At 41.0% G+C, this 12642-nt stretch overlaps 1 pseudogene; it reads left to right on the top strand.

The window, feature by feature from the left end:
- The first annotated feature begins 1415 nt into the window (after window positions 1-1415).
- Window positions 1416-1497, top strand: LOC149126989 (small nucleolar RNA U3; annotated as a pseudogene).
- Window positions 1498-12642: the final 11145 nt, after the last annotated feature.

The following is a 12642-nucleotide window of genomic DNA, read 5'->3' as shown; positions in this document are numbered from 1 at the left end:
AAGCTGCTCTCTGCTTCCTGCGTGATGCCTTATTGCTGCATCCTCAAGACAGGAGGAATGCTGTATCCTCACATGGTGGAAGGCAGAAAGGCAAATCAGCGAACTACATGAAACCTCTTGTAAAGGAGCCCTAATCCCATTTGTGAGGGCTCTCATGACCCAACCATCACGTAAAACCCCTGCCCCTTGATACTATCACAGTGGCAACACTTGAGTTTTGGAGGAGATACATTCAACTGCAGCAGGGGGCTATTGTCGTGGACAGTTATCTAAAAGGTCAGCATTGTTCCTGAAATAAGTCAGTGAGTATACTATGAATTTAATACCATGTTAAACGACTCAGATGCAAATGCTTGAGTAATGTGGGATGACTGAGTTTACTTTATTCTTGCATTTCCCAGTTCTCACAAGAAGTGATTATAAACTACTGCTTTAGATGTTCAGAGGTCCAACTTCTGCTATATTTATTGGTGTCTGCCTCCCCCGAGCTAGATCTGTGGAGTCTTTGGATTGCCAACAGAAGGGAATCAGGACTGAAAGACCCTTCAAAATTTATACCTGGGGCTGGCGTTGTGGCACAGCAGGTTAAGTCCATATGAGGGCTAGTTCCAGTTCAGCTCTCTGCTAATGCTCCTGGGAAAGCAGCAGCAGATCACTTGAGTTCTTGGGCCCTGGCCACTCACATGGGAGACCTGGATGGAGTTCCAGGCTCCTGGCTTCAGCCTGCCCAATCACAGCTGTTGCAGCCATTTGGGGAATGAACCAAAGGATGGAAGATTTTTCTCCCCACCCCTCACCCCCCTCATACTTCTGTCTTTCAAACAAATAAATCTTTTTTTTTTTTTTTTAATTGATTCCTAGGAGCTAGCACCATGGCTGACTTGGTTAATCCTCCACCTGCGGCGCTGGCATCCCATATGGGCGCCGGTTTCTAATCCCGGTTGCTCCTCTTCCAGTCCAGCTCTCTGCTGTGGCCTGGGAAGGCAATGGAGGATGGCCCAAGTGCTTGGGCCCTGCACCCACATGGGAGACCAGGAGAAGCACCTGGCTCCTGGCTTCAGATCGGTGTAGCTCTGGCTGGAGCAGCCATTTGGGGGGTGAACCAATGGAAGGAAGACCTTTCTCTCTGTCTCTCTCTCTCTCACTGTCTAACTCTATCTGTCAAATAAAATAAATAAATAAATTGATTCCTGATGGGTTCTGTGGGAACCACACTGGCATTTGATATTCAATGAAAAAAAAAATTCAACTAACAATATTAAACTCAATATGTCCCTCCACTTCTTAGGGAAAAAAAATACTATGCTTTTCCTGATATATCATTTTTACTTTTGGAAAAATTGGAAGATTTAATCATGTAAGTCAATTATATGTCACATTACTTTCAGATAACAGTTTTTACTATAGAGAAGGTAAAGATTATACTTTCAGGGATCATTTCTATAGTTCACTACTATTAGAGAAGGTAACAACATATATTTTATATCACTCAGTGGTAATAACTTTTAATAGTTGGGAAAGTAGTCACATATGTATATGTATACATTTAAAGATTTATTTATTCATTTGAAAGGTAGAGTTACAGAGAGGCAGAGGCAGAGAGAGAGAGGGAGGTCTTCCATCCTCTGGTTCACTCCCCAGATGGCCACAATGGATGGAGCTGCACTGATCTGAAGCCAGGAGCCAGGAGCTTCCTCTGGGTCTCTCATGCGGATGCTGGGGCCCAAGCACTTGGGCCATCTTCTACTGCCTTCCCAGGCCATAGCAGAGAGCTGGATTGGAAGTGGAGCATCCAGGACTTGAACTGGCATCCACGTGAGTTGCCAGCACTGTAGGCAGCTGCTTTACCTGCTATGCCCAAATGCTGGCTCTCTCTCTCTCCCTATGTATATATATAATTAGTCATGTCTGTATAACTGAAATGATTTGTCCTACAAATTTGAATACAAATATGGGCACATGGGGTGGCCATTTGATGTAGTGGTTAATTGGGATACTCATGTCCCATACTGGAGTGTCTGGGTTTAAATCCTGGCTCTTCTGCTTCTTATTCTAGCTTTCTGCTTATGTGCACCCAGGAGGCAACAGATGATTGCTCAAGTACTTAGGTACCTGCCATCCACAGAGCAGACTCAGATTGAGTTCCCAGCTCCTGACTTTGCCTGGCGCAAACCTGGCTATTGACATTTGAGGAGTAAACCAGCAGATAGGAGATCTCTGTCTATCTGTCTCTCCGTCTTTCACACAAGTAAAATAAGTAAAAATTTTAAAAAATTGAATACAACTTTTATTTCTTATTTATGAAATGAGCTCAAGGCACTAAGTGTCCTACAAACAGGAAGTTTTAAATATCCCTCTAGGGGCCGGTGCTGTGGCATAGTGGGTAAAGGCGCTGCTTGCAGTGCCAGCATCCCATATGGGCACTGGTTTGAGTTCTGGCTGTTCCACCTCTGATCCAGCTCTCCTATGGCCTGGGAAAGCAGTAAAAAATGACCCAAGTCCTTGGGCCACTGCACCTGCATGGGAGACCCAGAGGAAGCTCCTGGCTCCTGGATTTGGATCAGCACAGCTCTGGCAGTTGCAGTCACTTGGGGATTGAACCAGCGGATGGAAGGCCTCTGCCTCTCTGTAACTCTGCCTTTCAGATAAGTAAATAATAAATCTTAAAAAAAAATACCTCTTGAGCTTTCCCCACCCATCAGACCAATTACACAATCGTTACCTCTAGCTGACAGTATGTAGTGTCACTGGGGAAGACCATACTCAAAATCTAACAGGTTCTTGTCTATTCTTCATGATGCCCTTGCTGAATTGGATGCCTATCAGCCCAACAATGGGTCTCTGAACATGAGCTTTGAACTTGCAGCTCTTAGTTGCACCCAGCTATGCTGCTGTTATTCACTGCATCATCATGGATTGCCTTAGTCGCACTGTTGAGATCACTCCACAAGTGTAGCCCAGATACCACCCTAGACTTGTCATTTCTTTAACGTTATTTCAGGAGCTTCTTGAAAGTCTCAGCTCCTAAGCCTTGCACAGACTTGAGAGGTAATTTTGAGTCTCAAGGAGCAAAGGTCAATGAATGGATTCCTTTGCGGCAGAAGGCTTGGACTCCTTTTGCAAACGGATCCATATCCTTCTCAGGAAAAGTTATTTTTATGAAGTAATGAGGCAGATTATGTTAAAATGCTTTAAAAAGTTATTATCACATCTTAACTTCAAAGTCTCGTATACTTATTTATATAACCAGGAATTTCCTTTCAAATAATTCTCTGAACTAGATTTTTTTGGCAAATAGTCTATATGTGTAAACATAAGGGTGAATAATATAATTTTTAAAGATTTATTTATTTACTTGAAAGTCAGAGTTACACAGAGAGAGAAAGAGAGTCAGAGAGAGAGAGATTGAGGTCGTCCATCTGCTGGCTCATTCCCCAGTTGGCCACAACAACCAGAGCTGTGCTGATCTGAAGCTGGGAGCCAGGAGCTTCTTCTGCATCTCTCCCACCATTGCAGGGCCCCAAGAACTTGGGCCATCCTCTACTGCTTTCCCAGGCCAAAGCAGAGAGCCGGATCAGAAGTGGAGCAGCCAGAACTCGAACCAGTGCCCATATGGGATGCCAGCACTGCAGGCAGTGGCTTTACCTGCTACAACACAGTGCCAGCCCCTCTTCCCAGTTCTTAACTTGGCAAATGATCCTCAGCTTTCAAACAACAGGTCTCATATTGTTGCCTTATTGAGGGGTTCCTTGATTTTATTTCTAAGATCGCCACTTCTAATTACTTTCTTATCATGAAATCACCATTTTAGTGGGATTTTGTATTAGTCATTGTTGGTTACTATAGTGAAATACTCAAGACAAGGTACTTATAAGGCAGGAGGTTTATTTTGGCTCATGGTTTTGGAGGTTCACAGTCCAAGATTAGGTGATCCCACTGGAGTCAGCATCTGGGAACAGCTTTGTTCCTGAGGAGCCAGGAGGCTGACATGGCAAGAAAAAGCACAAGTATCCGTCTATGTCGCTTTAAAAAGCCATTGCAATTTGATCAAGCAGCCCACCCCAACCACCTAATCTAATCATCCCAATAGCTCTACCTCTAAACACTATCATTGGATTAATTTCCCAGCCTCTTACTACCATTGACATATGACTTCAGACAGCAAGCCTTTAACACAAGAGTCTTTGGGGGACAGCCAAACTATATCCAAACCATAGCAGGTTTCAAGAATGAATAAGTGTAAATGTTGTTTTACCTCTAATTTTTTTTAAAGGCAGAGTTAGAGAGAGAGAGAAAGAGAGAGAGAGAGAGATTGATCTTTCATCTGCTGATTCATTCCCCAAGTGACTGTAATGGCCTGAGCTGTGCCAGGCTGAAGCCAGGAGCTTCATCTGGGTGGCAGGGGCCCAAGCACCTGGGCCATCTTCCTTTGCTCTCCTATCCCCATTAGCAGGGAGCTGGATCAGAACTGGAGCAGCCAGGACTCAAACCAATACCCATATGAGATGCCAGCATCAACTCTGTGCTGCAGTGCTGGCTTCTTGTCTGTAATATTTACCTGACTCTTGTGATCATAATTCTTTTGTCATTAGAATAAAAGTTATCATGGGAAGTGGGATACACAGCAGACTCATAGAATGGCAGATGTCCTAAACAGCACTCTGGCCTCAAAATCAGCCCTTAAGGCATTCAGATCTGGCTAAAAAGCCCATGAGAGTATTTTAGGCATGGAAAGCCAAGACACTCTGGCAACAAAAAAAAGACCTAAATGAAAGATCTCTGCGAGTGTGATCGCAGTGGAAAGAACAGGTCATTAAAGAAGGAGGTACCTTTCTCTGAAGGGAGGAGAGAACTTCCACTTTGACTATGACCTTGTCTAAATAATATCGGGGTCGGTGAACTCAAAAGGCCTCCATAGCCTTGGCAACTCATGACAAGAGCCTAGGGAGATTACTGATGCCATAAACAAGAGTGTCAATTTGTTAAGTCAACAATAGGAGTCACTGTGCACTTACTCCTCATGTAGAATCTCTGTCCTTAATGTGCTGTACATTGTGACTTAATGCTATAACTAGTACTCAAACAGTATTTTACACTTTATGTTTCTGTGGGGATGCAAACTGATGAAATCTTTACTTTATATATACTAAATCAATCTTTTGTATATAAAGATAATTGAAAATGAATCTTGATGTGAATGGAAGGGGAGAAGGAGCAGGTGAGGGGAGGGTTGCGGGTGGGAGGGAGGTTATGGGGGGAAAAAAGCCATTGTAATCCATATTCTGTACTTTGGAAATTTATATTCATTAAATAAAAGTTAAAAAAAGATTGTATTTTTAACATTAAATCACAACCACTTCTTAGTTTATTAAATATTCATCTTGAACATGATTTTTAATATTTCATTATATGAGCACTGATGTGTCATAATTTAGGTAACTACAATTTTGTTTTTAGAAATTCATGTTGCTCCCAGTCTTTGGAAAAGAGTTGGAGGAGATCAAGGTAATTATTAAAGCCCTCAAAAATATAGTGGTGGACTTTTGAAACTAAGATGATAGTCTGAAAAGACCAGTGAGAGGATAAACAAAAATGTATTCACACAATCAGGCAGGGATAGTATTTGGATTTCCTCTAAAATTCAAAAGAACCAAATTTAGGACAAATATAAAGAAAATGCAATGCTAACATTGTTGAGCTCACTACACTATGGTTTTTCACTTAAGTTACATGGTGCATGGTAACGAAAGTGTAGATTTTGTAGTTTAGGCAATGGGTTAGGTTTCTGAGATGCCGGATATGAATTATTTGTGAAACATCCAAGGGGAGTTGGAGTCAACGGTGTTTGGCTTACGGTAAAATTTCTGATTTAGAGGAAAGGATTGGGAGGCATCAGCATGTATTGAATGGTAATTGAGACCAATGGAACTGCATGCAAAAACCCAGGGAATGACAAAAGAAGACAGATGGGTAAAGTGGTGAAAAACATAAAAATTTGCAGTTTGGACAGATGGACATTTAAAGGAGGCAAAGAGCTAGTGGCCAGAGAGATGGGGGCAAAGCCAGGAAAAGTGTGTGTTGAGGATTCCAGCATTGATTAGCCTAAGTGTGTTTGCCTACTTAACTGGTTACTTTTCCTTCTTCATTCTTGTTTCTGTCTATCTCTCCAAACTGTGCTCACACAGAGAACTTTTCCAGATACAGCATCCTCTTTCTCCATAGTATAGATACGTGCTATTGTATTCCTCAGCTAGACTATCCAGTAACTTCACTGGGCTCATGGAACTCAGTGGAGACCTTCAGGATGTGATCTGACGCATTCTGGGAAAGCTGTTTTTGCCCCCGGAAACAGCCCTCTGGCTGACCTGCACAATGCTTGGGATAGCAGGTACTTAGTAAACCCTTGTGAGCAAATGGATCTGTGAATATTGAATGACTAAGCATCTTATTAAAATGCAAATATTCTGGAAGGGATGGCAAATAAATTGTCAACCTCAGTTTAACAATTTACTAGGCTGGGAGTTTGTTATCAAAATGCTTTCCATTGTCTGTGTGCAATTGATTCAGAGGGCCGGTTATTATGTTGGGTTTATAGGCCTAGAGTGGAGGCTTGCCTAGAAAGGGTATATCTAATGCATTAATTCAGTTTCACAAATATCTATACAAGCCTTCTGTATTTATCTGCTAGCTGCCATAACAGATTACCACAAATTAGGTGGTTTAGAATAACAGAAATTTGTTGTTTCACAATTCTGGTCCAAATTCAAGGTGTCAGCAGGGCCAGGCTCTCATGGAAGGCCCCTGGGAAGGATCCGTCACTGCCTCTTCCTAGCTTCTGGTGTTTGCCAGAAGCTTTTGGTGTTCCTTTTGTCTGTGTCTGTGTATCTGTGTCTCTGTTTTCTCTTCTTATGAAGATAATTATCATTGGATTAGGGCGTGCCCTAAGTCAGGTATGACCTCATTTCAACTTAACTAATTATATCTACAAGTACTCTGTTTCCGAATAAGATTGCATTCTGAGGTTTTGTATGGGGACATGAATTTTAGGGGGACTCTATTCAACCTGGAACACAATCTGTTATGGGGCTCAACACTCAGCCTTAAGGGAAAATCTGACATAGGATCATCATACGATATGGGGCAGTGTCAATGTGAGTGTGCGTCTTTGTGGCTGTCTGTCTCCACTGGTAGCACAAAGACACTTGACACTAACTGAATGTGCAAGATAACCTGGGAACACTACACAGTAGGAAAGAAAGAGTCAAAGGCCTTTAATCTACTCTCAAAGATGTTTTGAATGCATATTACAGACTGGGTTTTGGATGAAGGACTAGAAAAAGAGTGGTAAATGAAAAGATATTACTGATATTCCCAGGAAATATACAGCCTAGAAGGAAAAGATAAGCAATATGGAGGTATAGAATAAATGTACTTGAAATTAAAGCCTGAGAATGTGCTATGAGATTTACACAGTGGTTCATGTCGAGAATAACTGAGAGGAACCTACTCAGATAGGGTGGTCAGGAGGAAACATTTATACAAAAAGTAACTTGAAGAATGAGAAGGACCCATCCATGGCAACAGTCAAGACAAGGTTTCACTTCCTCTGTTGGTTTGTCAAGGCTGCCACTAGGCAGAGATCCCCAAGCTCAGCAATTAGGACCAGGGCCTTTGTAGTCCATCCCGTGCCTTAACCATTTAGCTGGCCTCCTACTTACAGGCTGGTATTTTCATCCTTGCTTTGTCTACTCTTGCCCCTGTATCTATCCCCCACACCACTTTTTTTCTGAATCACATGAGAATTAGATATTTTGACATGCTAACCCTACAAATTGTAGACCATATTGCTTAAGAAAAAGGACAATTTTCTGGGGCCAGCATTGTGGCATAGCAGGTAAAGCTGCCACCTACAATGCTGGCATCCCATATGGGCGCCTGTTTGTGTTCTGACTGCTCCACTTCTGATCCAGCTTCCTGCTAATGGTCCGGGAAAAGCAACAGGAGATGGTCCAAGTTCTTGGACCCCTGATACCCTGGTGAGAGATCTGGAAGAAGTTCCTGGCTCCTGGCTTCGGCCTGGCCAGGTGCTGGCCATTACGACCATCTGGGGAGCCAACTGGTAGATGGAAGCTGTCTCTGTCTGCCTGTTCCTCTCTGTGTAACTCTGACATTCAAAAAAATAAATAGTTTTTTTTTTAAAAAAAGCTACTTTTCTACATAACTATGGTGCAATGATTATACTCAAATAATTAAACATGAAAACAATACTGTTATCTAATTTACAGTTCACAAGTTAAACTCCCCAAATTGTCTCAACAGTGTCCTTTATAGATATTTTATTTTTTTCTAATGCAGAATCCAGTCAAGAATCAAGGATTGTATTTGGTTGACATAGCTTTTTAGTCTTTTTTAATCTACAACAGTACCCCAAACATTTTTGTTCTGTGTAACAATGACAATTTTAACAGTTCAAGTCATTGCTTTGTAGAATGTCTGATAGAGACCCAAACATATACTGGATATATAGTTTTTGTTTTTTGTCTAAATGCTTTCCTATTTGCAAATGTGCAAGTAACTAAAATCACTTGCAACCTAAATTGCTGTAGTTCAAAGTATATCAAACCAGTCCCAAGGAGGTATGAATGATATTTTCTTAAAGGGGATTTGAAATTGCATTAAAAGAAAAAAAGTAAAAACAAGTTTCTTGCTGCGGGACTTCTTGAGAGCCTTTTATGTACTAATAGACTTCATGAGTTTTGAGAGACTATAAAGTTGTCCCTTGGTATCCATGAGATATTGGTTCAAGTATCCCTACAGATGATCAATTCCCTTATATAGAATGGAGTAGTATTTTCATATAGTGCATGCAATCCTTTTATATACATTAAATCATCTCTAGATTACTTATAATATCTAATATGTAAATGTGATGTAAATGGTGGTTATACTATATTGTTTAGGGAATAACAAGAAAAAGTCTATACATGTTTAAAGACACAATTCTCTGTAAAAAAAAATTTCAATCTGCATTTTGTTGAATCCACAGGTATAGAAGCTACAAATACAGAAATGTAGTTTCAAAATCATAAGGTTTTCCAGACTTAGTTGATCACAGAACACTTTGGTTGAAGACTGTATCAGTTACTGATTCACAAATCAAAATTACCCAAAATGCATAGGCTGCAAACAACAAACCTTGATCATTTTACATAGTTTGAGAGTCAGGAGTCTGGGAGTGGCTCAGCTATGTAGTTCTGGGATACAGTGTCCCCTTGGACTGTGACCAAATGTCATCTGGGGCTGCAGTCAGCTGGAGGCTTGACTGGGGTCTAAAGATCTGCTTTCAAGATGGCACCCTCACACGGCTGTTGGCGGGACATCTCTGTTCCTCCCACCATGCTGCTTGATCTATCTCTATCATTTGGCAGCTGCCTCCCCCCCCAAAATGAGCAATCTAAGAGAGTGCAGGGAGAAAGCTGTAATGCCTTTTGTGACAAAATCTCAGAAGTCCTACACCATCATCTCTACCAATCAGTCATTAAATCCACCCCACATCCAACAAGAGGAGAATTAGGTTCCACTCCTACCTGCCTCCCTCTACCATCCTTTTCAGGCTCCAACTTTTGAAGAGTGTCATGCCAAAGAATTTGTGGACATATTTTAAAAGCCCCAATAAGACTATGATGGCACTCCAGAATTCTTCATAACACACCTTAGAAAACCTTAATGGTAATATTGGAAGAGCTCAGGGTGAGAAATTAGAAGGGGTAAATCTGAGGTCAGACTCATTCACTAGGTGCATTAATTTGGGCTTATCTCTTAATTTTTGGGCTTGATTTTTTTGCAAATGTAAAACAAGGGTAGTTATACTACCAATCTTTATAATACCTCAAGGTTGTTGTGAAGATAAAATGAATAAATATACATAAAAATGCTCTAACAGTTACAATGTCCTACACAGATGGTCATAGTTCCTAAAATCATTAGCCAAAAAATCATTGTCAAATCATTGAACACTGGATGCCTGACTTTTCATAAAATAAGCTCCTCTTCCCATCTTCCAGAATGTCACATGCATAGATGTGCTTAAAGATGTTTTTGATGAGCCTTATAACAACTCCATAGAAATTTTTAACCTGGCATTTGTCTCTGTATGAGATTGCTTCTTTTCTAGATGCATAGAATTTTGTCTCTGCAGGATGCTGAGTTACCAGGTAAATGAGTAGTTATTGTTGTTGATTTTAAAGACCTTTATGTACCTCCACAATTTCCCTAAACCATAAGGAGGCTGTTTTTCTCTTGTGTATCATCAGCTGGTTCCAAGGCAGTTCCTAAAGAGCAATGTAGAAAATGTTTTAAGCAATGGCAACCTCATCAGAATAAATAGAGTCTCCCGTGGTGACTACATGGCAGGACAGAGCAGGTTTGGATACACGAGGTTTGATGGGATATGCTTGTCCAAGATTAGCTTCTTCCTTTATAGTCATATCTCATTACAAAATGAACCACACAGGCCAGACATAAAGAAAATGCTACTGCCAGCCAACTGCAGTTTTTAAATCCAGAGAGCTTAGAATACTTAAAGGCATAATCTTGTTAATCTTCATAATACTATGAGGTAAGTCAAAGTATCATCACTCTTAGTCGAAAGTGTGACAAAACTTGGGTTCGTTCTGAGTCTCTCTGTGTTTGTCTAATACGTTGCTCTGTGCAACTGTTATTTGAATACTAGACAGAATTAAGAACTAATACACTTGGAAAAAAAATCTATTACGGCTGAATAAGGACCAGGGTTCTTAGCCTAGAAAGATCTATTGGCCAATACATTAATTGGGGCATCAATTTTACACCCTGTGTCAACTATAATTGTTTATTGCCTAACTAAGCACTCCTAAATTTATTATAGTCATTAGTGTCTGTTAGCGAGAGAATGTGTTTGGATTTTACAAGGGTATGTGGTTAGCAGCTTTCTGTCTCTGAGCTGGGACCTGCCTCACTTGATCTTCTCACCTTACACTTAACACAGGACCGAGCCTTCCCTAAGAAATGATTAGCTTTCCCAGTAGAATTATAAACAGTCTTAGGTCCTTCTATTTTGTGCCTCACCTCTTAAAGCTATAAAATGAGAGTATAGGATCAAGTGATCTCTAAATTGTGCATCTAAAATTGTAAGTTAATAATTATCTGCTTTGATATAGAGATTAAAGCAGCAATGAAAGAAATAAATACCCCAAATTAGACCATTTGAGACAGAGTTATTTACGTGTGTTCATAACTATCTACAATCAGTTTGAGAGTCGATAACTTTGTACTAATTAGTGTACAGTACTGCTGCCACATAAATTTGATTCAAGTTTACAGAGCGTGACATCCAGGAAAGTAAAAGTCCCCTGGCCGCTTCAGTATTGGTTTTTGGAAAGGGAGGGTGAAGGAGAGAAGGGGGCGGGGAGGAGCCTTTGCTGTATGCTTCAGCAACAGATGTTTGAGGCAAGAGGAAGTAGCCAGGAACCTAGACATTGTTGAAAAAAAAATAGGCCATTAAAGAATTGCTAAACCTGTAGGGGAAGGTCCAAGTTTTGTAGGGCTTAAGACTTATTCAATGGTAAAGGTCCTTTTTAAGAAAAAATACACAATCTGGGGTGGGGGAAGGGTTGGAATGTGGGCGGAAGGGAGGGGAAGCCCCCCTTTGTTTCTAAATTTGTATACGTGAAATATATGAAATTTGTACAACTTAAATAAAAAAAGTACACAAAATTCTGTATGAAAGTCCATCTTTATTCAGTCTAAGTGAATGTTTATTTTTGAATACTCACAGCCTCTTCAACTGCATCAACACAGGGAAAGTGATATGGTGGAGATTCAGAAAGAGACGGTGGTATTAGCCAATTGTATTTGAAATATTCTTGCAATTTTCACAAAAACTTGTGGTCAGGGGCTGGCATTGTGGCTTAGTGAGTAAAGCCGCCGCCTGCAGTGCCGGCATCCCATATGGGGGCCAGTTCGAGACCCAGCTGCTCCTCTTCCGATCCAGCTCTCTGCTATGGCCTGGAAAAGCAGTAGAAGATGGCCCACGTCCTTGGGCCCTTGCACCCACGTGGGAGATCAGGAAGAAGCTCCTGTCTCCTGGCTTTGGATCGGCGAAGCTTGGCTGTTGCGGCCATTTGGGGAGTGAACCAGAGGATAGAAGCTCTCTCTCCCTCTACCTCTGCTTCTCTGTAACTCTGCCTTTCAAATAAATAAGTAAATCTTAAAAACAAACAAATAAACAAAAACCTATGAATATGTGGAGATGTTACTAATGCCCACCCAGGGTCCCCAGAAAGAATCTGCAAAAGTGAGGGACCCAGAGCCAAAGTTTCATTAGTTTCGTTTTCCATCCACCATCCTAAACATATTTGGACTCTCCTATAGAAAGTTCAATTGGAAGTTCATTTAACTTTTTTTAAAAAGTGAAGACATTAAAAAATATGGTTAGTTATTCATATACAATCATAAAAATTCTAGAACATACTGTTAAAGGAAAAAACCAGGGGGGGATGTTTGGTGGAGGGTTTAAGATACCGAGAACTCATATTGGAGTGCCTGGGTTTGTGTGCCAGCACTGCCTGTGTTTCCAGCTTCCTGCTAATGCACACCCTTGGA

The sequence above is a fragment of the Oryctolagus cuniculus genome, chromosome 4 (genome assembly GCF_051225735.1).
Source record: "Oryctolagus cuniculus isolate XC-2025 breed Fujian yellow rabbit chromosome 4, ASM5122573v1, whole genome shotgun sequence".
In the NCBI taxonomy this organism is placed as follows: Eukaryota; Metazoa; Chordata; class Mammalia; order Lagomorpha; family Leporidae; genus Oryctolagus; species Oryctolagus cuniculus.
Note: the sequence above shows the minus strand (reverse complement) of the source record. Positions and strands in the feature narration are given on the sequence as shown.